Source organism: Sebastes umbrosus, chromosome 2 (assembly GCF_015220745.1).
Source record: "Sebastes umbrosus isolate fSebUmb1 chromosome 2, fSebUmb1.pri, whole genome shotgun sequence".
NCBI classification, from domain to species: Eukaryota; Metazoa; Chordata; class Actinopteri; order Perciformes; family Sebastidae; genus Sebastes; species Sebastes umbrosus.
The window spans coordinates 8,423,520-8,450,225 of record NC_051270.1 but is presented as its reverse complement, the minus strand read 5'-3'; the positions used below and the strand labels follow the sequence as shown (position 1 = coordinate 8,450,225).

The 26,706-nt window shown below is 39.9% G+C and overlaps 1 protein-coding gene across 7 annotated transcripts in view; it reads right to left on the bottom strand.

The window, feature by feature from the left end:
- Nucleotides 1-25,451, bottom strand: part of ntrk3b (neurotrophic tyrosine kinase, receptor, type 3b) — a 291,028-nt gene extending 265,577 nt beyond the window's left edge. For 4 of the 7 annotated variants that reach the window (XM_037795110.1, XM_037795152.1, XM_037795142.1 and 1 more), the window contains exon 1: nt 25,199-25,450. The gene's annotated coding sequence lies outside the window, so the exon portion shown is untranslated. Of the gene's footprint in view, nt 1-25,198 lie in introns of all 7 variants that reach the window. The other 3 variants (XM_037795125.1, XM_037795134.1, XM_037795161.1) reach the window with 2 other exon arrangements.
- Between the last annotated feature and the right edge of the window lie 1,255 nt (nt 25,452-26,706).

Sequence of the window (26,706 nt, the reverse complement as noted above, 5' to 3'; positions counted from 1 at the left end):
GGGAGCTTTAAAAGACGGTTCAATCAGGAGAGACTATCTACTCGTATCAAGTGATGTTGATAAAATGGAGATTAGATTTTGGCACAGACCCCCTCTGGGGATAATGACCAGTTGTTCACCACAGTTGGTGAACAAAACGGGCTCATCCCCGTGTTCCCAGAGTCCTCATTTTAAGAGAAGATTGGTAAGGGCTTTCTTGGCAGTTCAAATTGCTAAAGAACGAAGGGAGATGGATGTTTCAAATGCAGTTTGATTGGTAAAAATCCATTCAGCCACCGTGGAGATGTCAATGTCTAAAGTCAAGAAAGAAAGCTGTGTGCAAATTTGAGAGCGTAGGTTTCAAAGGGTATAACCAGTGGGCTACCTCAGAGTCTGAGAAGTGAAGCTAATGCTGAAGTGCCTTAAACTTGCATTCTTTCTTATAGCCAGCAGGGGGCGACGACTCTGGTTGCAAAAAGAAGTCTGATTGTATAGAAGTCTATGAGAAAATGAGCCTACTTCTCACTTGATTTATTACCTCAGTAAACATTGTAAACATGAGTTTGTGGTCTCAATCGCTAGTTTCAAGTTTTCTTCAATACAGCATGATGTTCATTTAGTAAATTATGGTCCCATTTAGAGTCAAATAGACCATAAAGCAGGGTATGCTTTAGGGCGTGGCTACCTTGTGATTGACAGGTCGCTACCACGGCGTTGTCCGGTCTGCGTGTTGTCCGTTTTTTTGTCTTACAACTTTAACCCTTTCACAGTGTGTTTTCAGTTCATGAAAGTTAATTATAACATTTTGGTCGCCTAAAAATGTCTTATTCAGCGTTCGGTTGTACTTAGCTCCAACCTCTCGTGTCACTTCTGGTTGCAAAAAAACAACATGGCAATGGCAAAAATGCCAAACTCGAAGCTTCAAGACGGAAGTCCACAAACCAATGGGTGACATCACAGTGACTACGTCCACTTCTTATATATAAAGGCTATGAGTATAACATCAGTAGGCTGTAGGTGGGTGATTTCAACATATTGAACATTTGACCTTGGGGGAAAAACATTGCTGAGAACATAAAACCCTTTGAAAGGTCTCCTTAATGTGTCAGATTAAGAGGATATAGAGCTGTGGAACACAGAAACCCTGGGAACATAAAACAACCAGCAGTCTGATTCTTAATATTTGACGTCTTAATGCTTGTGTTTGGAAATCAACATCAGGAGTTTGCACAGGTGCAGCTAATTTAGTTAATTAAGATAATTGCTGATTAATTATAGCCTGCTGACTTGACGTAGACCTTTTCAAACTTGACAACATAAACATTCAAAACGGGCCCCTTCGTATTTCCTGTTGCAATGTTTGTTAATGCAGCAGCTGACAGGAAGTAAAACTGCACCAAAGCTGTTGCACTAGCAACAGAATTGCAATGTCTATAGTGTGAACCAGACTGACGTAATAATAGTAGCAATAATAGGGGGGTTGTGGGACAATAAATTAAAAGGATAGGAGCAAAGAGGACTGGCCCAGAAGACACAATGAATTCAGACAGAAAGAAAAAATATGTTTGCGTGCACACAGGACACCAGGTTATTGGAAGAAATCCCATTAAGGTGTTTACATGCACTGCAGTTAGCTGGTTACTTTATATTCAGCTGTCAGTAATCAGATTCCTCTTATATCCCTTTTACCATATTTCTGAAGTAAGGCTGTCTCATTTTAAGTGAATTAGTGATACGAGTCTGCAGCCTTTTTGTTGGAACAGTTGGACTGACGCTGCAGTGAGAGGACAGGCTATGTAGTGTGACAGCACAGTTTTTCCTTACAGTGTTCACATGTCTGGATTTTACAAATGCTTCACTGTTCAGCCGTAGAAACTGGCTCACTTTGAATGATTTATTTCAGTTTTATCAGACTTATGATTTCATTATTTAAGATATAAGAACACATTGCTACAAATAAGTATCCCATCATACTTTTGTCCCCCGCTTTACTTTCCCTATCTTAAGTTTTTGTCCTAAAACCCAGTTAGAACCCCAGCGAAGTGTACACATGGTCAAGAAATCAGGTTTCTCCAGCAGAAAAGTATTTGTGTTAACTGGGTTTCTCAGGTGTTTTCAGCTGATTAGACTTCTGGCTCAGGTTGAAGTTATGTGGAGCTATTTTGGGATTATCTGAGGTCACCAAACTGCATAAGATGATCAAAGTGCCACAAAGCTAATAGGTTGGTCAGACAGTTTCCTGTCTGCACACACCTACACAGTCCTTCGATGTCTAATCAGGCATGATAATTAACATTAGCTGTGTGGGTGGACCGTAGGTGTGGAGGGCATTTAAGAAAACCAAGTTTCTCATTTACATCAGATTACTGCAGAAAGCCAATAATAGGCAGGTTACTTAGGTTCATGTAAACAGTGAATGGTGTCGTTTTTCGTCACAAAGGCAAAATAAATCAAACAAATGACAAGATCAATCTTGTTTCATAGAAAAAAAAGAGAAAAAAATGGGAAGAATGAGAAAGTTGCCCGTTGCTGATAGAGAGGCATCAACATGACAGCAGAAAACATTGCTTTGATACCTAAAAAGATCACAGTACAGGCTGTCTATTTGATGATGAACACAGGAGGCATTTAAACTGAGCTTCAGTCTGTGATCACTGGGCAGCGGTGGAAAGTAACAAAGTACATTTACTCAAGCACTCTATTTAAGTACAGTTTTAGAATAGGTTTTACTGCCGTCTCCGTCCATGGCACTGTATTGCTTTGCTCCAGTGTCGGTACTCTTGTCTGTTTCTACAAACTGGACCGTCATCTACTGTAAGTAATACACCTACTATGGATAAGTACCTCATACAACCCCACTTCAAAACACCCGAACTATCCCTTCAAGGCAACGGCATCATAGCCAATATAAACTAAACTATATCAACTGCATCCTATAAAGGGAAGTTTGACCACTTTGGGAAGTTGTTTGGAAGTTACATGTTTGTTTTAGTGTGTTTTCATTAAATCGCCTTGAAATTAAATCATGAATGTAAAAGTGAGAAGAAGTAAGCAGTAGTTAGTGACTATTAGTAAAGAAACTGCTTTTTTGAATGTCAAAATAAAGTGTTTATTTTCCACCTTGTTTGATGGAGTTGAGCAGCTGCCTGTGAATAGTGAATTATCGGTCCTCTCTGTCAGCGTGGCTCTGTCTTCATGTTGATGCATCAAAGACTCCCAGCATGTTTCAGGAACATTTTACGTTTTAGATGTGGCCACCGTTAATTATTCCTGACAGTAAACATGGCACATTCATATGTTAATGACATTCCTGTTTTCCCTCCAACACTCGCCTGTGCTATTAGTTTGGCTGAGAAATGAAGATCAGCCGCTTTGAATGGAGAACGGCCTGCACAGGCCATCGTTCTTCCCGTAGATGACCCTGAGAAAACAGCACACAGCCTGTTTATCTATCATTTTATTTTAAAAATCGTCATTTACCGGATTTCTTAGAAATATATTCTCTTCATATTCCACAATAATTGGCAACCTGTTCTCAATTTGCATCAAGTCTCTACGGGGCCTCTCGGAGGAACAGACAGGTTCTTGGTTTTTGATTTATAATTTTTTTTCTGACTGCTCACATTCGAGACAGTTTCTGTGAAAAACAGTCAATTTACTAATCTACAAGGACCGATGTACTTTTACTTCAAAACTAGAGTGAATGTCTGTTGAGAAACAGTGGAAACAGGTTTGCCATTAAACCTATCAAATGGAAAACTCAGATGAAGGATGATTGGTCTAATTAGACCCAATACTAGAACCTCTAAAATCTTATGTGGTGTAATGTGTGTTGATATTCTCACAACTGGAAAATAAAGAAACTGCCTCATTTCTTACAGTACAGTGTATATGAGGATCCTGTGAGGAGGTGGAATGATTAATGACTTGTTTACTACTCACTAAATGCTACATCACCTCTTATTTAACCTTTTATTTTAACCTGCATTTAGCTTCATTTAAATAAAATCATTATGCATGTCTTTAAAAAGGCCTCTTATGGTTTATACTAATGTTCTAATATTATACATTAAGATACTGCATCAGTATGCTGTCAATGCAGGAATTTTGTATTATTGGAGCAAGTGCAAAGTAGCCATGGTTACCTAACCCGGGTGACAAACACTTAGAGGTCCTCAAAACTAAAGGATGAAATGCATCTTTATTTGTCAAAACTAATTTTGCGTTAAGGTTTGGTTAGATTTAAGCAACATTGGACTATCCTCTAAAGAAAAACAACAGCATCACCTGTTTCTCCAAATGGCCAATAAGATAAAAGGATATGTTAAAGGTGCTCAATACGAAATTCAGAGCATATATTGCCTCCACCGGAACCAGAGAGTGGGCGCTACGCTTCCGCGCTGCCTACTTTAAATAAAGTAACAAATAATATTACAGTTGCTTTACGATTTCTGTGTTGTTCTTGCATAGATTTAATAATACTTTTTCACATTAATTAAAGCAAACAATGGCCACTTAGAGTCATATATAATCACATTATAATGCATAATAACAGTGATTATAATGCATTATAAAAATATTATAATGTATTACAACTATGGGAATTATAATACACTATGATCCTTGCAAAAAAAAATGTCAGTGAGTGACCAGCAATTATGACGTATTATGATATTTGACTTTATAGGTCATTATATAATGCTTTATAATGTGTTGTGATTATTGTTATGAAGCCTTATTAATATTTTTAAGTGCTTATAACTATAATTATGCAGTGCTATAGGCAGATTATAACACATTATAAGTATGTGTATAATGCATTAGACATGGGCGTCATTTTTATTTTTGCAACAGTAATTTGTGACAGTGTTGGAAGGCATTCTTATCAGATGATATCGTTCTGCTGATAGAAGGGTCTGTTTAGGAAAATGCTTATGTGTCGTTCAGTAGGGCAGTAACTAATTATTTATTATGTATTCAGGCACAAAACCAACATTGTTAAGGTTAGGAAACAATACCTGTCATGGATAAAAGAAGAATTACTTGGTCATGGTTAGGCAAAGACTGCAGCCATGGTTAAAAAAAAAAAACATTGTTGACTAATCTAACTTCTCTCTGTCAGGGAACTCAATTTCTGGCCACATTATCACAATCGTTTGTTGATTTTCCTCTCAGAGCAGGCAGCGGTTGGTTTATCTGGCCCGTCAGTAGAGGTGAGGGGTGTGATATCACGTGAGAAAACACAATCCCTGTACTCTCCATCCTCGTGCATGGTGCCTGTTGGATTATCTCTGCTAACAGCCACCTCACATCACTGTCACTGTCAATACTGCATATTTATTCCAAGCAATTCTCTCACCACATCATTAGTTTGTCAGCATTCTGATGCTCTCTTCAGGCTGGGATTAAAATGAGGGATTAGATGTCACATTCACTCGCTGTGACTTTAAAGGGGACATGTCATGAAAAATTCACGTTTTTCAGTGCTTGTGCTCGTACATTTGGGTATCTGGAGTGCCTATCAACCCACAAACTGTGAAACAAGACAACCCAGTCAGTTTTTTGGTGGGCTGCCTAGATCAGAAAACATGTGATTCAACAAGACATTCAGATTTGGCTCCCCTTCCTATGTCGCTGCACCCAATTTGACTGTTAAATAGGCGTTATCAGTCGCTATAAGCACCATGGATGTGGGTCATTAGGGACGTCATATGCTGTAAAAGTGAAAGTGAAACTTAAAAAGCAACACGTTTACAACAACTGACTGAAACGTCATGTTCTGAACACAAAAAAAAAAGACTTCTTTAGGTTTAGGCAAAAAAAAAACACTTAGATAAAACCTACTAGTGGGCGTAGTAGGCCCCTATTTACCCACATCTAAGGGGCTAGCGATTGATAATGCCTATTTGATAGCCTGACAACAGTCTAATCGACCGGTCACATGCAGGCTCATTAGAATATTCCGCACACAGCTTGAGAACTACTTTCGCAAAGGTGCACCATATATATCTCGCAAAGCCAATCAGAGCAGACGGGCTTTTTCTGGAGGGAGGCTTAAAGAGACAGGCGCTAAACGGAGCGTTTCAGACAGAGGGTGAATACAGATATATTCAGACAGACCGTATGAGAAAAATCATGTGTTTTTGAACATTAAAGCATGTAAAAATGTCCTAGTAGACACTCAAAATACAAGTATGAACCTAAAAATGAGCATGATATGTCCCCTTTAACTTCGTTTTCCGTCCAGGTTCAAATTAAGAGCTTTATCATGCCTTTCACCAGAGCCCTTTTTTTACGACTTCCATATGCTATCAAGTACATGAGTGTGATATGACTAGCCTATTTACACTCACATGACATGTTAGGTAATTACAGGAAGGAGTCCTGCATTTCATGGCAAGCTTCTTGCACTGCCTCTGAGAAAAACTGTCCCGAAGTATTAAATACGTTTCATTTTTTAGCCATGGAAAGTTGCTTACAGTCGGGTCTTACAAGAAGCAGTCTGAGATATTTGAGTTTAATGTTCCAAAATTGAATTCAGCCCACAAAGTCTGATAAAGAACAGGCTGCAGTGACGGATGTCTGTCGCTCCCAGTACTTGAGTACCTTGCCTCCCCTATCAGCAATACGAAGAGCATTAACATGATAAAAGACTCCCATCCGCACAACAAAGCATGCTGCTGTGATACCACATTACGACCTACACATTGTCATGTCAAAGACCTCCAAGTGCACACATTAGTGTGGAGACACCAACAGATTTAGCCCATATGGGGAGATTTTCTGCCATTATTTAGTAATGCTTTATAGAAGTGTCCTGTCTCCTAACACACGTTTCTTAACCCCCTTTCTAGATCAATCATACCTGTGCTGTACGCAGCTACAGGTGCTGCTCTGGGCCAGCGGGCTCTGCAGTAGCCATCTGTTTAGTTTCTTCTTAACCTCCCCGCAATTTATTCTATATAATAAGCCTGTGCCCTTTACAGTGACAGTGCAATATCCATGTGGAACTCTGCTCATACTGACAGATTAACACAGATGGCTTAAAGCTGTAAACAAAAAGGGACACAGTCTCTTCCTTTCACACTGAATAAAAGAGGATGCTGCTTCAAGAACCATCTGGCTGATTGGAGTCTGCTGATGATGACTGAGCAATAAATTATGATAACCAATCACCCATCAGTGTTCACTGATGGATTGTCTGATATTGTGCTCGTCAATGAAAATTGAAATGAGAACAGCTTTTAAATTGGCGTGATCATAGCCAAAAAGAAAATCATCCGGCAGCAGTTTGTCGACATTTTAGCCGCGCTAATGGCGACAAATGTTTGAGGCCACTGACCGTCCCCTAAAGCTAAGTCCTCTGTGCAAGCAAAGGGATGGGTATGGGCTGGCAATGTATGTGCTGCTGATGAGCTTCCTTTAATGGTCCACCAACAGCCATATGCTGGTTCATCTATCATCTGCAACCCTACCTGACTCTCCTGACAGCCACCAGAGTGAAGCTGCCGTTTAACCTGCAGACCTGCTGTTAAAAACCTCGAGCGGACGTAATTAGCAGCCCTGACTGCCACTTCTTCTTCTTCTTCTTCTTCATCTACTACTTCACCCGTCTTCCTCCTGTTTCACCGACCAAACTTTCGCTTCCTCAAACCTCTATTAAAGGATAAAGCTGGCAGTATTCTATAGTTTTGTTATTGTCAACAAACCCAGGCTGTTCTCATACATCGGTCGTAGCTATACCTATAAAAAGTAATGCACTGTTATTCTTATATACCCCATAAAATCAATTCATATGTAATCCACGTAATTGTGTACCAGGAAGTGCAAAGAGCGACTAAAAGTTGTATAGGGAGGAGGTCTGGGTGGATGAGTGGGTCAAAAAACAACAGACTTTTTGCCTAGGAGAAGTTACGCCACTTCTGTAGTTATTTTAAACTAAACATTGACTTATTTGTTACGTATCTTCTGTACTTAAGTAATGCCCCTTCCGGTGTTATTCAAACCGAAATGTTGACTCATTTGTCACATAACTTTCATACTTAAGTTACACCACTTCTGGTGAACCCAAACCACGATCTTTTCCTAAAACCTGACCAAGTAGTTTTGTTGCCTAAACCTAACCAAGTTGTTTCCTGTGAAGACGGAAGTTTATTTTGAAAGAAAACTGTATGCATGCAACAAGTGGAAATTGACACATCTTACTGGACATTCGTAGGAAAACGCATGAAAAATTTGTAACTTTTCGTAATCATATGAACCGTTGTACGAGGATACATTGACAAACCTCATGAATAGAAAAGGGCTGTTTCCGAAATCCCTCCCTCGTCTACTCTTCTATCTCATGTATAATAGACATTTTGGGATTTTGGACACTTACGAATCATTATCATTTTGTGACATCACCAACAGATGTAGAGTCCCACAACTGCTAATTTTTGCATCCAAAAAATGAGACGCATTGCACTGTGGGTTTGTTAATAAAAAGTAGTGTCAATGCCATTGTGGGGATTTTTAAGGGAACTTTGTAATGCTTACATTTCACACAAATCAAGAAACTCAAACTAAATGCCAGACAGTAAATGATTTCCCAGAATTGCTGGGCACTGTAGTTTTTAGCAAACGTTACTCAGACAGGAATAAATGTGAATTTGTTGGGGTCTATTTTCAGCATAGACTATATATCAGAAGTGGACGTAGTCACCGTGACGTCAGCCATTGATTTGTGGACTGCCGTTTTGAAGCCTCGAGTTCAGCATTTTGGCTATCGCCATCTTGGTATTTGCCTGTCGCCACGCCCTATCTAGTGACACGAGAGGGTGAAGCTAAGTAGAACCGAACGCTGAATAAAACATTTACAGGCCACCAAAAAAGCTTATAACTAACTTTCACAAAGTGAAAACACGCTGTGATAGGATTAAAGTTCTAAGATGAAAACAAAGACCACTCCCAGACCGGACAACGCCGTGGTAGCGACCCGTCAATCGCAAGGTTGCCACGCCCTAAATCATACCCTGCTTTATGGTCTATTTGACTCTAAATGGGACCATAATTTACTAAATGAACATCATGCTGTATTTAAGAACACCTCAAACTAGCGATTGAGACCATAAACTCATGTTTACAATGTTTACTGAGGTAATAAATCAAGTGAGAAGTAGGATCATTTTCTCATAGACTTCTATATAATCAGACTTCTTTTTGCGACCAGAGGAGTCGCTCCCTGCTGGTTATTAGAAAGAATGCAAGTTTAAGGCACTTCTGCACTGGCCTCACTTTTCAGACCCGGAGGTTGCCCACTGATTTCAGCTGCGGATTAATATACATTTGGTGTCCTCTGAGTATTTATGACACCAGGATGGTATATGTGGATTTGACTCGAGATAAACTACAGTGCCCACGTTCACAGTAATGGAGAAATGTGTCATCCAGTGCAGCGGTGCGGCTCATTGATCTGTTCTTTAATAGTTTTTGAAAGAATATAACTAGACATATTCTGTAAGAGGAGATATTTTTCATTTGCACAAAAGATAAAAACACAAAGCAATCGTTACTGTAATGCACGTCTATTTTCAACTCATGGTAAAATAATTGATTAGATAATTGTAAGAAACATATCAAAACAGAAATCTGAAGGTAAATACATCACAGTAAAACAGTCACAGAGACAAAAATAATTTTAAGTTAGTAAAAATTACTCAGGCTTAAGAAAGAAAAGTAAACAACGAAGATTAAAATAAGCCATCTAGGAGAAACTTGGCATCAAAACTATCAAGCAAATTAATTAAAACCTCATCCCTGTCCTCTGGGCTGCACAGTGTCATCATGTGGCCCCTGCTAATTCACATAATCAATTACTTTGATCTAACACTCACGTTTGTCACTTTTGATACCCATGAATGCTAAATCACTGTCACAGCGCTCAGGGACCAGGAGCCCTGACCATCTTACTTGTATTGTTGAGGATCCACAAGTTTATTCTACTTAAGGGATGCTGCTCTAGATAAGGGATTCAGCTAAATGAAATGTGAATGTAAAAACATGGGAGTTCAGTCTTGGCACGGAGGGGCCTGGTACCAAAACAAGCGACATCCTGCTCAGTGGATTTTAATGCAAGCCACAATTTAGTGTGCATGTAATTGCTGTGATTATGTGGTGATTGGGTTATGTAGATTACACACCTGTTTTTGGGAGGCCCCCCACAGGCAACTCGTATTTGACTGAGAGTCGGAAATGATTGACTTTGATTCAGGTTTAGTTAAGCTTTCTTTGTACCACACTCAGGGATCGGCGTTCTGAGCCTGTGGGGTGTTTGAAATAAGAAAACCTTCAGAGGAGGGATCAGTCGATGCTTACTTATCCTGATTTAAAGTCTTACTATTAGAGGCATGAGTTGGTATTTAGAGTTTACGCATTTAGCTGTTACCCAGATTGCATTACAGGGAGTGCAAAAAGAGGATAAGCTTCAAATTTAAGATCACCAATATTGCAAGTAGTAAGAAACATTAAGCAGCCTGACAATATTCCCGGGACAGATGTTCTATGAATACATAAAGAAACAGAGCAAATGAGAAAGGTAGTTAGGCTATTTCTTCAGTGAGTTAGAACAAGCAGGAAGATGTGGGTGGGGGTTTGAGATGCAGCGCGGTGATTCACTGGTTCGCTGACCCAGTTTAGAAGAACTTCAGCATGTGTTTCAACAATTCACCCTGACAACCAACAATATGACCAGCTCCAAACTGGTCATACTGTAGAGTTTGGCTGACAGGGCTGTGAGTGTAATAATGTTCTCTGTCTCTGGGTTATGATGGATGGAGCAAGGCTAGCTGTTGGCACACACTCACACACACACACGAGAGTTGTGTGCTTAAAAGTCCAGTTTCCAGTCAGTTTCAGTGTTGCCAGTCCAAGAAGAATTATTTTTAAAAGTCACGCTGTGTGCTGCGGTAGCAACACAGCATAAGAGCTGAATGTTGCTGATGGTGTTTGGCTCTACTGGTCATCAACTCAACTACTTACAGTTGCACACACCGGTTAGCCACTCCCTCCCTCCAGTCCACAGCTGCCACTTTAAAGGCTACATGATGGTGAGTATGAAGCCCTGGTCAGACTGGAGACTGGCACTGTGAGATTCGTTCACATGTCCTCATTAAATAGGCTGTGCTTGGATTTTTCTAACACAGTGACACCTTGCAGGGCGAGCTCAGCCTCTAACCGGACAATATGTTGCTATAGAGATGTCTCACTCAAGTTCTTTTGACCCCAATACGAGTCCTTTAACATCGAATATCTGCCGATACCTTGTCCAATACTTAATAATTACATAAATGACACAGTTGCCCAGTGCACACTACAGCTACAAAATTATACAAATTCATTCATCCCAAAATATTTGGGATATTTGGGGCCAAAACTGTTCAGTATACAGAATTATAAATGAATCAAATTTGAACTTTATCTGGATTTACTGATCATGATTGGAACAGAGATATATTTGCAGATGTTTTGTTTAGCACCGTCATTGTTTTGGTCTCACGGGAAGGCGTATAAATAGCACGACATTACAAGGACATTCTTTGTGTCATGAGGATGCATTTTAGGCTTTTCACGTGTCATTCTTATACCGCTTTCCGTGTGTCATTTGTACGCAACAAAACTACGATAACGTCCGCAGTTGATTAGGATGAGGCAACAAAACCACTTAGTTAGGTTTAGGAAAAACTTCATTGTTGGGCTTAAAATACATACGTAAACAACGTAACATCAGTCCGGAAAACACGTCACAAACGTCACTAAAAAACTTGACAGACATCACTAACTTACAAAACAAAACACCGGTCAAGAGTCAGCATTAGCTATCATAACCAGTTAGCAAGCAAGCACAAGCCACCAATGAATACTTTGTACACTGTGAATACTGTTAGATAATGTAACTCCCCCAGTTTCATGATAAATCTGTCTTTGAAAGCATAGGGAACCACGTCTTTAGTGAGTGAGAGGATTTAGCTGAAGAAAACAGCTCATGAACAAACACATGTCGAGGACCTTCAAGCTGCAGTCATTGATGTTTCAAAATAAACATAATGTCTCAGATTTCAAACTTTCTGAAAGGCACAGCTGTGTGTATTTTCTGGAAAAGCTCCGCTCTCTGAGGACCTCCGAACTACCCACTTTGCACTCTGTAGTGCACACATTATTTGATCCAGACAGAAAGGAAGAAAGAGCACAGCATACGGAAGAGAGGGAAATAAATGAAGGGAGGAAAAGAAACAAAAAGGACAATGGAACGATTAGAATGGACCAAATGAGACAAAATACAGAAATGTTAGCACAGAAAAAGAAGAGATGGAAGTTCAGGGGAATTGCAGAGCGCTGTTTACTCTCTCTGCCGTAAGGGCATGATGAAATATTGAACCAGATATTTTGCATGGCCAACAGGCTTTCAGCAGTGCAGAATCTGTTCCCTGTAATGAGGCCAGAGTTAGTCCTCTGTGGTGCCATGAAGACAGGAACACAAGGAGGATAGAACTACACCAAGCATGCTGGTTTGGAGTACTGTGAGGTAGTCTGCTGTAGCTCTTTGCAGGTGTGTTCACTCCAAGGTCTTGTGCCAACTTTGTAGACGCAAGTTTCTTTCCAAAAATGGAAAACATTTTTTATCATAATTTATTCATGATTATGATCAAACCCACTCACTATAGCTTAATTCCCTCACTTGACATTTCCCTGCCACGACCAAAACACCGCCAAACACACATCTATTGTAATGGGATGTTCTGCATCTCTGGATACACTACACCTGTCCACCCCCCCGCCCTCACCTCGTCCCACCAGGTCTGAATATGATAATGGTCATTGTGAATTTATTTGCTGAAGAAGCGTTTGCGGCCAGCAGTGCATAATCACGTCTGATTACAGGCAGGGAGCAGTCGGGGCTGCAAGCGAGGGAATGGGACATTTGCATAATGTCCCAGAGCATGTAGCACAGGTGAAGAAGCCAGTCATTTAAAATGGACAGAGCTGCAGTTCATGCCTTTGGAGTGCTGCTGGATACTGCGACTGCAGGCTGCGTACGTAGCAAGAAAGATGGATGAGGCTTCATTAAGACCTCGCCTGTTATACGCTGGCTACCACAATAAATGAACCATTTTCTGTCATAATACAAATAATAATGCTTTGTCCCTATTCTCCCCCTTTAAATCCTCCCCCTTGTTTCAGAGTTGGCTTTTGGAGTATCCCCTCTAGAAAAGAAAGTTCCAGCTGGAAGTGGTAAAATACATCCACTATGGAATAAGATTTGAATACATCATTATACGCCAACAGCAAAACAGAAAACAGAAAACATGTTTGATGATGAGTGTGTGGAGGACCATCTTTGTGTTATGATCAGCCACAATGCCAGGTGCAATGGCAGAGGGAGAGGGCTAAGTTTTCTACTAGGACACATTGTATGTTCATGCAACTCAGTTGCTCGTGAAATAGTCACAAAATTACTATTTCGTGACTATAGTCATTTCCTAATTTCCACCTATGTACATGAAGGTAAAATTCATGTACATATACACAAATTTCACCTTTTTTCTTGTGACGGTCAGCCCAAAATCAATTCATATGTAATCCACGTAATTGTGAACTGGGAAAGTATAAAGAGTGGCGAATGCAGCCAAGGGAAAAGTTGTGATGGGTGGTTGGGTTCAAGAACATAGGACTTTCCCCCAGGAGACCGGTGTTCCTGTCCTGTGTGAAACCAGAAGTCAAAGTAGATTTATTTGTCACGTAACTGCAGCACTTTTGGAGTTATTTGAACCAAAACCACGATCTTTTCCTAAAGCTATCTTTGTCATTTTTGTCACGTAACTTCCGTACTTAAGTTACGGCACTTCCGGTGTTATTTAAACCCAAACCGAAATCTTTCCCTAAACCTAACCAAGTAAATAGTTTAATTTTGAAAAGACTGGAGTGGAAAAAGACACGTGCATCACGTGTTGCTGGACATCATAGGAAAAAGCACGAAAAATACGTTGTTGAAAGTCGTTGAAAATCATGCGGACGTCACAAATTCGTGCATATGTACACACAAACTGCTGTGAGTACATATTACCCTAACCCTAACCCTAACCCTAACCTGCCGCAATTTAATTAATCATAAAAGAGCACTCAGTAATAACATTAAATTAATACTCCTACTGAAAAATCTAAACAATAAGAGGAGCCTTTTAGTATACAGACCGAATAAATACTTTCTAAAATAATACCAAGGACAAAGAGAATAAAAACAGAACATTTTGTATTAACTTGTTTCTGAAGGTAAAAGTTTTTTTCAGTAAAAAAAAAAAAAATTCAGCTCTGAAGCTGTCAGCTGCTGGAGAAAGTCTAAAACAGGAATATGCTCGCAATCTCTTTAAAGCTTGTTAAAAGCCTTGCATCTTGCCTACATTTTGGACACGGAAAGCAACCTTTGATTCAACCCAGAGTGCAGTTTGTTGCAGTGGTATAAACAAGATGGGATAAAAGATGGGATTGCAGTCTCAAGGTCTGCAAAAGATAAAAAGGGCATTCTTTTATCAATGCTTTTCAGCTGCAAAAAACAAGCCCGAACAGCCCTATTTACTTGAAACAGCCGTTGGTTGGATGTGTTTTTATCAACCAGCTTAGCATAGGGTTTTACTAAAAGTGTCCACGAGAGAGCAAACAAACATGGCTTGTTGCGCTGCAAGTTTAAAGGTACTTGCTACACGTCCACTGCAAAGCATGAGAGGAGGAAGCATGTTATACAGAAATGGGGCCAATAAATACTTCTCAGGGAACTATTATAAGATGCTAAAGATAGATAGGAGGAGCTAGAACAGCTATGGTGAATAACTGGAAATACTGCCATCTCCTAACCTTTGATTTAAAAAATTGAGTCACGATACAGCCTTCAATTTCAAGGAAATATAACCTTTGCAAGTTTGACAGGATGAAGAAGACGAAGAGTCTACAGCCATTCTCTGTGAGGCTCCCCTTAGGCATAATGTTGCTTTGAGCTAAACGTTATCATCATTAGTTTTGTTCGGACAAATTGAAACTTTGAACTGATGATGGCACTATGAGACATTTCACTCGAAACCACAACTGTGAACCTCATGGTGGCTCAAGAGGAATAACCAAAGTCATTGGGATACATCGTCTGGGAACCATAAATATCTGACCATCTAGTAGATGTTGAGATGTTTCACTACATTAGAGAAAACTTTTACCTGCTGGTGGCGCTAGAGTTAAAGTCAGGGGTTAACCAAAGTTATTAGGATCCATCCTCCGGGCACCATGAATGTCCAACACGCTCTCATCCCAACTCGTCTCATACTGCCGTTTTGCCACGCCCCTTGGCGTCACTTTATTTTCTGCAATAAAACCACTTAAGTTAGGTTTAGGAAAGAACTACATGGTTGGGCTTAAAACTAGTATGTTTGTACAGTGAAAATGAAACTGAACGTTGTGAACAGGGGACACGAACGAGCCCTGTGTTTGTTGGACCCATCCACCCTCTCGCGTAAAATGTTTTCAGACACATCTTGTAGTGTACTGTTTAGCTGTAAAATGAGACGTTTGTGAACCGTCAGCCATGTTGAGATCAGTTGAGGAAATACCAAGCACGGCCCACCAGCCGGAGCAAACTTTCGCATTTTACAGCAAAAAAACGAGCAAATAGGTATTAGAGTAACAGAATATTGATTCATATTTGATCAGCGCTGCCTAGTTTGACCGTTTGATCAGAGATCGCGAGTGATTGACAGCTGCCTCCGTTGAATGAACAGCCAATCGGAACGCTCTCTCTCTGAAATGACCTGTGATTGGTCACAAAGTCTCCCGTCAAAGGCTAGATTTTTTTAAAGCCTGAAACAAAGCCAAGAGGAGGTGCGGAAGTCTAGTTATCTCTCAGAGCACTTGAACTACAATATGCTGAAAGGTTATTGTGGAATGATGCCAGTGATGCAAAAAACATTCTGCCTGCTGCTGTTTTAAAATGTGCTATTTATCCGCCCTCCATGAGATCGGGTTGTCTGAGGACAACGTACAAAATGTCATAGTAATCCATCTAATAGCTCTTCTTACAGTCTGAACCAACCAAGAATGGCATTGCCATCCCTGGTGCAATGCCACTAGTATGGCTAAACGTATAGGACATTGGCAGTCGTGAGGGAGCCTTTTGTGATTTTTAATAAGTAGGGCAACTGTATGGTCTGTTCTCGAAATTTGGTGGGGATAAATTCCAGTGGAAATAATGAAGATTTGAAGGATGCTCTCTGTGAGCGATACGCAAAGGAAAAGTCTGCTGATTTATACAGGACAAATGCAGGGGGAATTAAAGTGGAGTTACTGGGTTTGAACCGACTAGAAATGCAGTGTCAGCCAAATGTCAAAAAACGTGAAAAGAAGAGCAAGTAAAACGATAGTAAGGAAGAACTTCTGCTTTAATAGTACAGCACAATGATTGATGGTTTGATATCTCAACTGAATCAAAAAAACACAGGCATCATGGGGCCATTAGTATACAATCTTCCCTTCTGTTCTTCAGCCCTGTGGCACTAACAACTTTCAGGATTTGTGAGTGCAATAAAGAGACCATAGATTCAAGGTAATTTGCTCCACAATGAGGTGAGACCCAGAGCGCTCGCGGAAAGCTTGCTACAATGCCAGAGCAGTTAACCTGTTCATCGGTCAAAACAAACAAGCCTCACCGTCAACTTTTATCAGCCCTTTATTTCATAACCTTGGCGCAGAAATGAGAGCCCCTCTGAGTGGTTTATAGGGCGGCCGTGTTGAATGCTGGGAGATGCGGTAGCCCGCCCGAGCAGCAATCGCTCTGATCTACAGCAATCTATTGATCCAGCAAGCTTGTCCAATCAATACAGGAGAAGGGAAGAGGGGAAACAACATTAGAGGAGAAAATAGCCTATTTAAGGAGCCTGAAGAGTGGGAGAGGGGGCTGCATACACATTTTGATAGGACAGGTACCGTATGTGGATTCTGCACGCACACATAGGGCTAGATGAAAGGAAATGCATTTTTCCACAGAGACCAATAGAAAAGCTCTGTATTATTTCCTTAGGAGTGCCAGGAATGTAATGAGAAAACTAGCAGAGGGGGAAAAAAAGAGCAATGGAGGGGCTGGTTGGGATGAGATATGAGATGAGGCAATGAAGCATAGCCGGCACTCTGCGATTGAGTCGTCTGTGTTAGGTGGACGTTCCAAAATGCGTTGCTGCGCCAGCTAGAACAAATCAGCTCTGTCAGTGCGGAGTACAGATCTCTTCATATTGGGCAACAGGATGACCAACTGGATAAAAACATTAGAATTGTAACATCACACAGTAGTTATGCCATTAGGAGGAGCTCGACTGACTTGTTACCCTACAGATTCAAAACACTTGCTGGCAAAACAACCTTTTTATACTCAGCTGCTGTTCTATGGAATAGGCTACCCAAAGTCATTAAGGAAATTGGAGTGGGGGGGTTCAAAACTGCTGTAAAAAAGTAAGGACAGCTTACATTAAATTATTATCTCATATACTATCTATAGATGTTGTGGCAGGATTCACCCATTTTGAGAATTTACTGCCTAATGTAATTTTAAAACTCAATTTTAAAGAGAGTGAAGACTGAAGATACTGGCAACATATGAAACTATAAAAACTAAGGAATCCATTGGTACTAACCATGTCATACATAGCTTTTTGCGAAGGATGCTAAATAACGCTCCAAACTTGCGCTAAACTTTGGCGAGGAAAAACTGGCATGGCCATTTTCAAAGGGGTCCCTTGACCTCTGACCTCAAGATATGTTAATGAAAATGGGTTCTATGGGTACCCACGAGTCTCCCCTTTACAGACATGCCCACTTTATGATAATCACATGCAGGTTTGGGCAAGTCATAGTCAAGTCAGCACACTGACACACTGACAGCTGTTGTTGCCTGTTGGGCTGCCGTTTGCCATGTTATGATTTGAGCATATATTTTATGCTAAATGCAGTATCTGTGAGGGTTTCTGGACAATATTTGTCATTGTTTTGTGATGTTAATTGATTTCCAATAATAAATATATTCATACATTTGCATAAAGCAAGCATATTTGCCCACTCCCATGTGATAAGAGTATACTCGACAAATCTCCCTTTAAGGTACATTTTGAACAGATAAAAAAAATGTGTGATTAATCAAGATTAATCAAGATTAACTATGGACAATCATGCAATTAAATATTTTCATCGATCGACAGCCCTACCAGAAACACATGACGAATGTCCAGCAACACGTTTCAATTTCCGCTCGTTACATGCTTTTTAAAATAAACACAGGAAACAACTTGTTTAGCTTTAGGCAACAAAACTACTCAGTTATGTTTAGGAAAAGAACCTGGTTTGGCTACGTGAAAAACATATCAACATTGACGTCTGGTTTCATACGGGACACAAAAACTGGTCTCCTGGGTGAAAGTGGTGTTTTTTGTCGCACCCATCCGACCTGACCTCCTCGCTACACAGCGTTTGTTGCTCTTTATCCTTACAGGTACACGATTACGTGATACGATTTGATTTAATGGAATATATACAAATTACAGTGCATTACTTTTCGTAGGTATAGCTACGAACAGTGTATGAGAACAGCCTGCTCAGTATATCGTTTTTAATGTTTTTGAATGTATGAGCTGCCAAGTTTGTCATTTGCTGACGAGTATCCCTGTACCCCATTCCATCAAGGACCACTATGGAAATAAACATACTTTCTTAATTGTGCTATCCTTGGCCATTTCTGAAAAATTGTACGTGGTGCCCATATCCTGTATTCTTTTATTTTTTTTTCGTCAAATAAAATCAATCCATCAATCAATCACTTCTGTCAGTGTAACCCTGAGCTACAAACAGATCCTCTTCCTCTTCATTCACTGTCCATTTCTCTGAAAAGGAGCACTGTATCATGCCTAAATTATAACAGACAGATGCTGAAGATGGATGAGCTATTAAACCAATGTAAAGATTTCCGTGCATCCACAGAGAGAGCAATCAGATGTAGGATGGATGAGTTGTAGAGCACACGGTCATGAATAAAGCTTTAAATATGTGCAGAAAATAGTGTTACTACATGCAGGATATCAATATAGTTTGATAGTAGATTTATAAAAGGGAGGAACAGAGGTAGAAAAGTAATTTTTCTTCAAATAGGCCCAAAACAAGGTGGGGAATACATACAATTTCTTAGGGAATATTATCTCGGTAAGGGTCAATAATGAACATTTTCTAGAAATATAAGATAATACGACAATGGTTTAAGTTTAGTCTGTCTGCATATGAACAAGTAGTTCATAAAAGTAGTTTAGATTTCTTTTTCTCTAGACCATACAGTGCTTTTAACTTTTGTTCAACTTCATCCTGACAGCCGCTTTAAAAACCTCAACCAGACCTTGGTTGGCTAATTGGCTGTAGGTGACAATTCTCCGGTTCAAATTAGAAGAGGTAAAACTTTGATTAAAGGGAGACATCTTTCTATTACCAAACATTGGCATCACTGTCATTGTAATTTCTCATCTCAAAGAATTGCCAAGTGATGAGACAATTAAGTAAGAAAATATTCAATGTGCAAAAGTCTGCATTTAATTCACTTTGACCTGTCTTTAAGAGACTGTATGATTTACAGTTTGCGGAATGCTTTTGTTAGCACGCTATGTGCAGCCAACAATACTTGACCCTGCCCACATTATTTCCTCTCCCATCTACTTTTTGCCACAACTCGAGTAAATTTCACTTTAAGAAATGGGATCTGTTCTCACCATTATGGCTCAGTCACACCAGCATTTAACTGGCAACATTTTGCAGTATAATAAGTTCATATGAAGTCTCTGCAATCAGGGGATTTGCTGGTGAGGGTGAAGTAATATCCACATTTATCTTCTGTGTCAAATTCAACTTTGGTGGACTCTGACACACAAATTTGCAGTGCTGACGAATAGAAAACCATTGACATGCTGTTCGAGTTAACAGAGGGCCAAAGAATCTGGAAAAAAGAAGAACTATCATAGCTTTTTAGGAGTTTTGCAACATTAACTTTTATTTAGGCCTAACCCTTTTCAGCCAGAGAACTTTTATAGTCCCGTTAGTGACCAAGCTCACAAGCTAGCTGGCTCAGGCTCAGGGTTAGGGCTTTAGATTGTGTATCCATGGCTGTGACTGACTAGTGCTTACATGTTATTAACTAGATAACATGTTAGTCGGTACCTCGGCAGCTACAGCAGTTCAACAGCTACTCCTGTGAGTAGTTAGAAGTCACCAAGCTTTTAGCACCTATTTCATGAGGACAGGCAGATGAACTTTCCTGTGCCTCTTGATGCGACCTGGGCTGCGGTCGAAAAGTCAAAAAATTGTGAAGGTGAAGGAGAATTCATAAGGATTTAGGAAAAGACAACCGCGGTGTTAAGAGAATCCAACTTTCATTAGGCTCCGTAATTATGATGCGACAGCGGCGGATGTTGGTGACGCAGGTCTGCCGTGGTGCCGTGGTGAAAGAGAAAGAGAGATACCACAGGTCCTTATGCTGCTGTAACACTTTACATCAACATAATATAAAGGATTATCTGACCTAACGTGGACAACCCGTGAAAAATACAACTTAATTACGAAGGTTGGAATTGAAATAAGAAAAGGAATCTCTGATAAATATTGAGTTAATTGTTCGAGTTACTCCTTTTCAGACGTGTAATATTTATTTATGTTGATTATTTGTTTATTGACAGTTTGCTATATGTTCACATTTTATTTGTTATTCTTGTTTTTGTTTTTTTTACTTAGGTATTTGTTACATGTTCGAAATAAATAAATAACTAAAGATAAAGTGAAATGAAATGGTTGTCACTGTCCACTCATATTAAACATGAATCTCAATTAGTATATGACTGTATGGAAAGAAATATGCAAGATAAGCATATTGTTTGTTATCATGAACGGCCGAATGGTGCGTCGCTTTAAATGCTGCTCCCGCAAGGAACTATCTCCTTTCCTTTGGTAAAGGATGGTCCAGTGTATCCTATGCTAAAGGAGATAATAAAGGAAGCATTGAAGCTCCATTAGGAACCTTCCTAAGCAAAAAAGACCTTTCGACCGCAGCCCTGACCTTGTTCTTCCACCTTTGAAATGCAGCTAGTGCAGCAAATGTTGCAGTCCATCTAAACATCCCTATGGCCAATGCCTCATCCTCTAAAGATATCTTTCAATTAAATTCTTTATTCGTAACATGCATTCTGGACCCGATCCTCCTGCAGCTGAGGAAGGTCATTAGTTATGTGGGAGAAGAAGAGCAGCTATCCTGCTCTCGCTGATTTACTTCCTTTCCTTCAACATGGCAGACTATTCCCCTGCTTTAAATGTGTGTTCAATAGTCATGCCGCTCAGTAGTACAAATAACAAGTCTAAAAAGAGCACCGTTGCAAGACGTTGTGAGTCGTCCCCTTTAAAGCCTGAATAATTGAAGTTGATTTATAATTAACACGGCCATGCTTAAAATCAAAACAATGAATCCTCTCTACATGTCTCACCGATGCTGTTCACCCGAGAATCCGTGGAGCTGGCACACGGAGGCAACGCACTATAAAATCCTATCCAACATGCTCTCTGTCTAGGAGGTCGTTGTCAGTTCCAATTTTTCCTTATTCCTTTCTCTGTGGCGAGCAGCGGCGTGTGCAAGAGAGCACGTTTCTCTATCTGAATATAAATAAAGGGGTCTTATCTGCTAGCACCAAGCATCAGAGTCAGGAGGTAGAGAGTTCAGGCCTGGGAAATTGTTCAAGGGTTTATTTCAAAATTAATTACATGGAAAATAAAACAATAAACTGATTTTCTGTTGTTACTTAAGTCTTTGGTTGGCAAAATTATAATAATACTATACTATAATAATACTGTTTATTAGACTGATACTCTTATCTTATCCATTGAAAATGCTTTCTTTCAAAAATCGATGCATAGAGAACTATTAACATCACTGCCACCTTGGAAGGAAACATACACAGATGTTAACAATTATGTATTATCATATTTTATCTATGATGAATGTTTGTTTTGTGAGCATTATAAGGCTACACTTTAACATTTGTGCAACAGTTCGTTTTACATGCCGTCCACTGTAAAACGCACAATAATGTTCCAGTTTCATGCTGCCCAACAGTGTTACGGACATTTTGTTCCCAATTAATTGCATGTTTAAACTCTCTAAAACCCTCTCTATTTGACATTTTTACCCTTTTACACAAAACAATACTGAGCCTGAAAATGTCCTCCGTAAAAGCGTAAAATATTACATATGACTCTACAGCAATTAGCTCCATATTTTACATTGTCTGGAACGGGAGAGATGCAAAGCAGGCCATTGTATGAGGATCTCATTACGCTACTAAGAGTTTCGCTCCATCTAAATCATGCGGCTGACGCGTCTAATAGGGTCCAAATAAAGTCAGCCCATTTATGAAGCAGTTAATGTGTTGAGCAGAACTCCAGTAGGCCTGTGTTTATGGCCATTATGCTATTCAAGACAATGTTCTCATTTTTCAACACGCTACAGGGAAAATCCTCTTCACTGCAGTTAGCTGGAGTCTGCGGAATAAAGTGGAGCCGCGGCTCTGAGCACATCTCAACACAAGTTGGGGAAAAATATTGGCGGCAACTATTTATTTGGAGGATAAGGCATTAAACACATTTGCATAATCTGAGCAGTGCTGCAGCTGGCCCGCAACAACATCAACTCATACGGACCTAATTTCACTCTTATCATTTCCCTGCTGAAAGAGGAGCAGCGAAAATCAACTATTCATCCCTTTTACATTTATTAGCATGACTGCATCCACTGAGTCTCTCAGCTGCCACTGTTCATTTAGAGAGCGTGTCTTCTGGGAGAGATATCATATGTTGTTTTATGAGTGTGTTAAAAACCAGAGGCCATGAAAAAACCAAAGACATGCTGTGGAGGCAACCTTTAAGATAAGGTGAGACAAGGCCCTCAGGAGTGCTTGAGTTTTCACAGTGGGGTCCTAACGTCATAAAAACATAAAACAACATCTTCCAGATATGAGACGCGTATCGATGCAAGGTGTACAGGGGCTAAAAAGTGAAAGATCTTGGTGACAACAGGACTACATTTGTCAGTATAGGTTCATTGAAAACAGCAATGATCCGGCAGAGACGTGCTGTTTATCTGTCAGAGGCGGGAGAAATACTTGATCTTTGACTTAAAGGTAAAGTGTGTAGGATTTGGGGGCATCTAGTGCTGTGGTTGCAGATTGCAACCACCTGGTAATCCTTACCATAATAACACTACTTTAGGAGCAACGGAAGTCAGATGGCGGCAGTTCACGTTACCGCAGTTTCACAAGCGTGTCAGATAACTATGGTGGCCTTCAGGTAACGTAAAAAAGCTCTCTCTACAGTCAGTGATTGGTTAAGTAAAAGTAGTGATACCACAGTGTAGAAATATTCAGTTACAAGCAAAAGTTATGCATTCAAAGTATTAGCATTAGTTTTAGCAAAATATACTTAAAGTACCTAAAGTAAAAGGAATCATTACACAGAACTGGATACATTTTACTGGATTATAACTATGGATTAATTTATGTGTGAGCATACTTTAAAGGGGACATATCATGCTCATTTTCAGGTTCTGAATGATCATCTGAGTATACCTGTGTTCACCCTCTGTCTGACACGCTCTGTTTTAGCGCCTGTCTCTTTAAGATCCCCTCCAGAAAAAGCCTCAGATGGGGGGCGATATATTCTAATGAGCCTGCATGTGACATAGGAAGGGGAGCCACATCTGAATGGCTTGTTGAATCATGTTTTCTGATTCAGCCCAAAAAAAACTGACAGGGTTGTCTTATTTCACAGTTTGTGGGTTGGTTGGCACTCTTGATACCCAAATGTATGTGCACAAGCACTGAAAAAGTGAGTTTTTCATGATATGTCCCCTTTAATGTTGCAGCTGGTAAAGGTGGGGCTAACTGTAACTACTTTATATACAGCTGGATAGCTTAACCTATAACATTACATCACAATTTATTGTATTTTAAGGTAATGATTTGAAAGTAACTAAAGCTGTCAGATAAATATAGTGGAGTACTATAAAGCAGCATAAGATGGAATTACTCAAAAGTACCTCAAAATTGTTTTTTACTATGTATATATTTGTCCCTTCGTGTCATACATGTATATTTGGAAATGTAAAGTTAATGAAAAGGCAGGTAATATGTTCACAACAAAACACGATGGCCACAGTCCTGAGATACAGCTGCTGTGTACCATCAGGCTCACTGCTAACACAGAAACAAACAACTGCTTACTTGCATATCCAGCAGACACGGAGCAACACGAGAGTCCCATTGGGACGGAAATTCTGGCTGTTGGAGCCAATATGGATACTCCACTGATTTAGCATTGCACTCCAATAAAACTGTCAGACTCACGACAGACAGACTTAACAACGGATCACAATCGATGCAGCAGAACCAGAGACGTTTTTGTTATTCCACACATTCTTCTTCCTTGTCAAAACTTGGCGCCTACATTACCCACGATGCAACTCGACCGCCAACAGTTGGGTCGGAGATTCAGGTGTGCAATGCTAGTGGCTAGCCTCAAGCAGAGACATCATTATAACAATCAGCTTAAGTTTTAAGCCTATTACAAGTGTAATTTGGGAGCTACTGTCAGGGTTGGAAATTAGTACCAGCCACCAGCCAAATGCTGGTAAAATGTGCTAGAGGCTGCTAGATTTGCTTCACTCACCAGCCAAAAAAAAACAATAGTTGTCTGTTTGATGAGTGGCTGGTAGATTTATGAATCCACCTGCCAGTGAAAGTTAATTTCCAACCCTGGCTACGGTGATACTAAGACCTGGTTAAAAGACAAAATTCAAAGAATGTGGGTAACTTTAAAGCCGACAACAACAAAGGAATATAAGGAAACTTCAACTGCTTCCACACAATTTTTTAAAACAACAACCTCCCCAAATAAGTCCACAAAGAAATAACTGCAATGTCCACTTGAATGTCCAAAAGATTTGTCCAACAAAAAAAAAAACAACAAGGCCACATAATCCAACCAAAATGTCCAAAAAACAAAACTGGAATCTCCCTTCAAAATGCAAAAATACAAATCAGTTGAAGCAATGCATTTCTAAGAAAGACCCAAACACAATTAAACTCACCAGACATAGTAGTAGGGAGATGGTAATCCGGCCTTGGCTTGATTTCTGGTCTTCCAATCACACTGATTTCCTTGTTCACTTCAGATGGACGAAGTACAACTATACAAAGGAGCTTTTCCCCCTCTCCACTGAAGGCTGCACAGCTCCTACATTACTGCTCCATGTACCTCCACAAACATTTCCTTTCTCACCACCCCAAACAATTCTCTTCCTTGTTCTCCAGGCCACACACCCTTACACCTGTGATACTGGAGGAAACAGATCACCTGACCAGTGTTGCCCATGTGACATCTTCCTCTTCAGTTTAAGTTGCATTACTGCCTCCTACTACTGGTTTTAATCAAGGCTATATCAAATAAGCTAAAGCAGGGCTCACATGGACACAGAGCACCAGAGGTTTAACCTTGCAAGGCTTTTTTAGTATTGAACCATCTAATGTTTTTATCCTTCCTCTCACATTTGTGGCTTTCACAACATCACTTCAGTCAATTTAACAGATTTCTTGAAAGTTCTTTCAAGAAAATTCTGTCATACAAGTTGTTTTTTTCTGTTTCTGTTATTGGAAGTCAAACAAGGAATGGCCCGGTAACGTGTCACATTAAAAGAGTGTCGTGTCACAAAAACAGGCAGGCTATTTGTAACGTTAGAGTGAACAACACCAGATTTCATTGGAAGGTCACTGGAGGGTACAAAGGGTTGAAAAGAAACCAGAGGATTTACAACCTTTGTAATGATTTGGGAGACGAGTTTCATATGTAGTTTGAATGGAAGAATGTACGAATAATGAACTAGAGAGAAAGGTATTTACCAAAATATTATTTAAACCCTCCATCTATAATTAAATTGTGTTATTACAATCAGATAAGCCAAAAGTTATTTGTAAACGAGGTGCCTTTTTGAAGAATGCCATTCCTTTGTTTAAATAACATCTGTTGTACTTTAGCTACACTGTGTTATTGAGTGTTCTGTTGGTGCTCCATACCATGAGATCATGGTTCTGAGTCACATAAATAAATGAAAAATTAAATTAACAATTTGGCTGACATTTAGAATACAGGAAGCAGTACATGATGCTGGACCACACTGGATACAGCTGTACTGTTATCACCACCTTGTTGGAGACCAAACAGCAGACACATTGTCAGAGACACGTTTCATCACATTCATCCTCGCTTACAGAGCTTCATGATGCAAAAACTGTCCAACTGAAAAAAGTCATTTCATCTCATATTGTTTCCTCTCGTTTGACTTTCACTCAAACAAGTGAAATAACCCGACCCTGACATGAGGTGTGATGATTGTTCTTCTTTCTGTAGCTCGGTTACTATTATCAAGAAAGTTGGGGTCAATAGACAAGCTCGTTAGGTTTAGGCAACAAAACTACTTAGTTAGGTTGAGGAAAAGATTGTGGTTTGGGTTAAAATAACACCAGAAGTGGCGCAACATAAGTACGGAAGTTACATGACAAATAAATCAATGTTAATTTCTGGTTTAATACGGTGCACGAA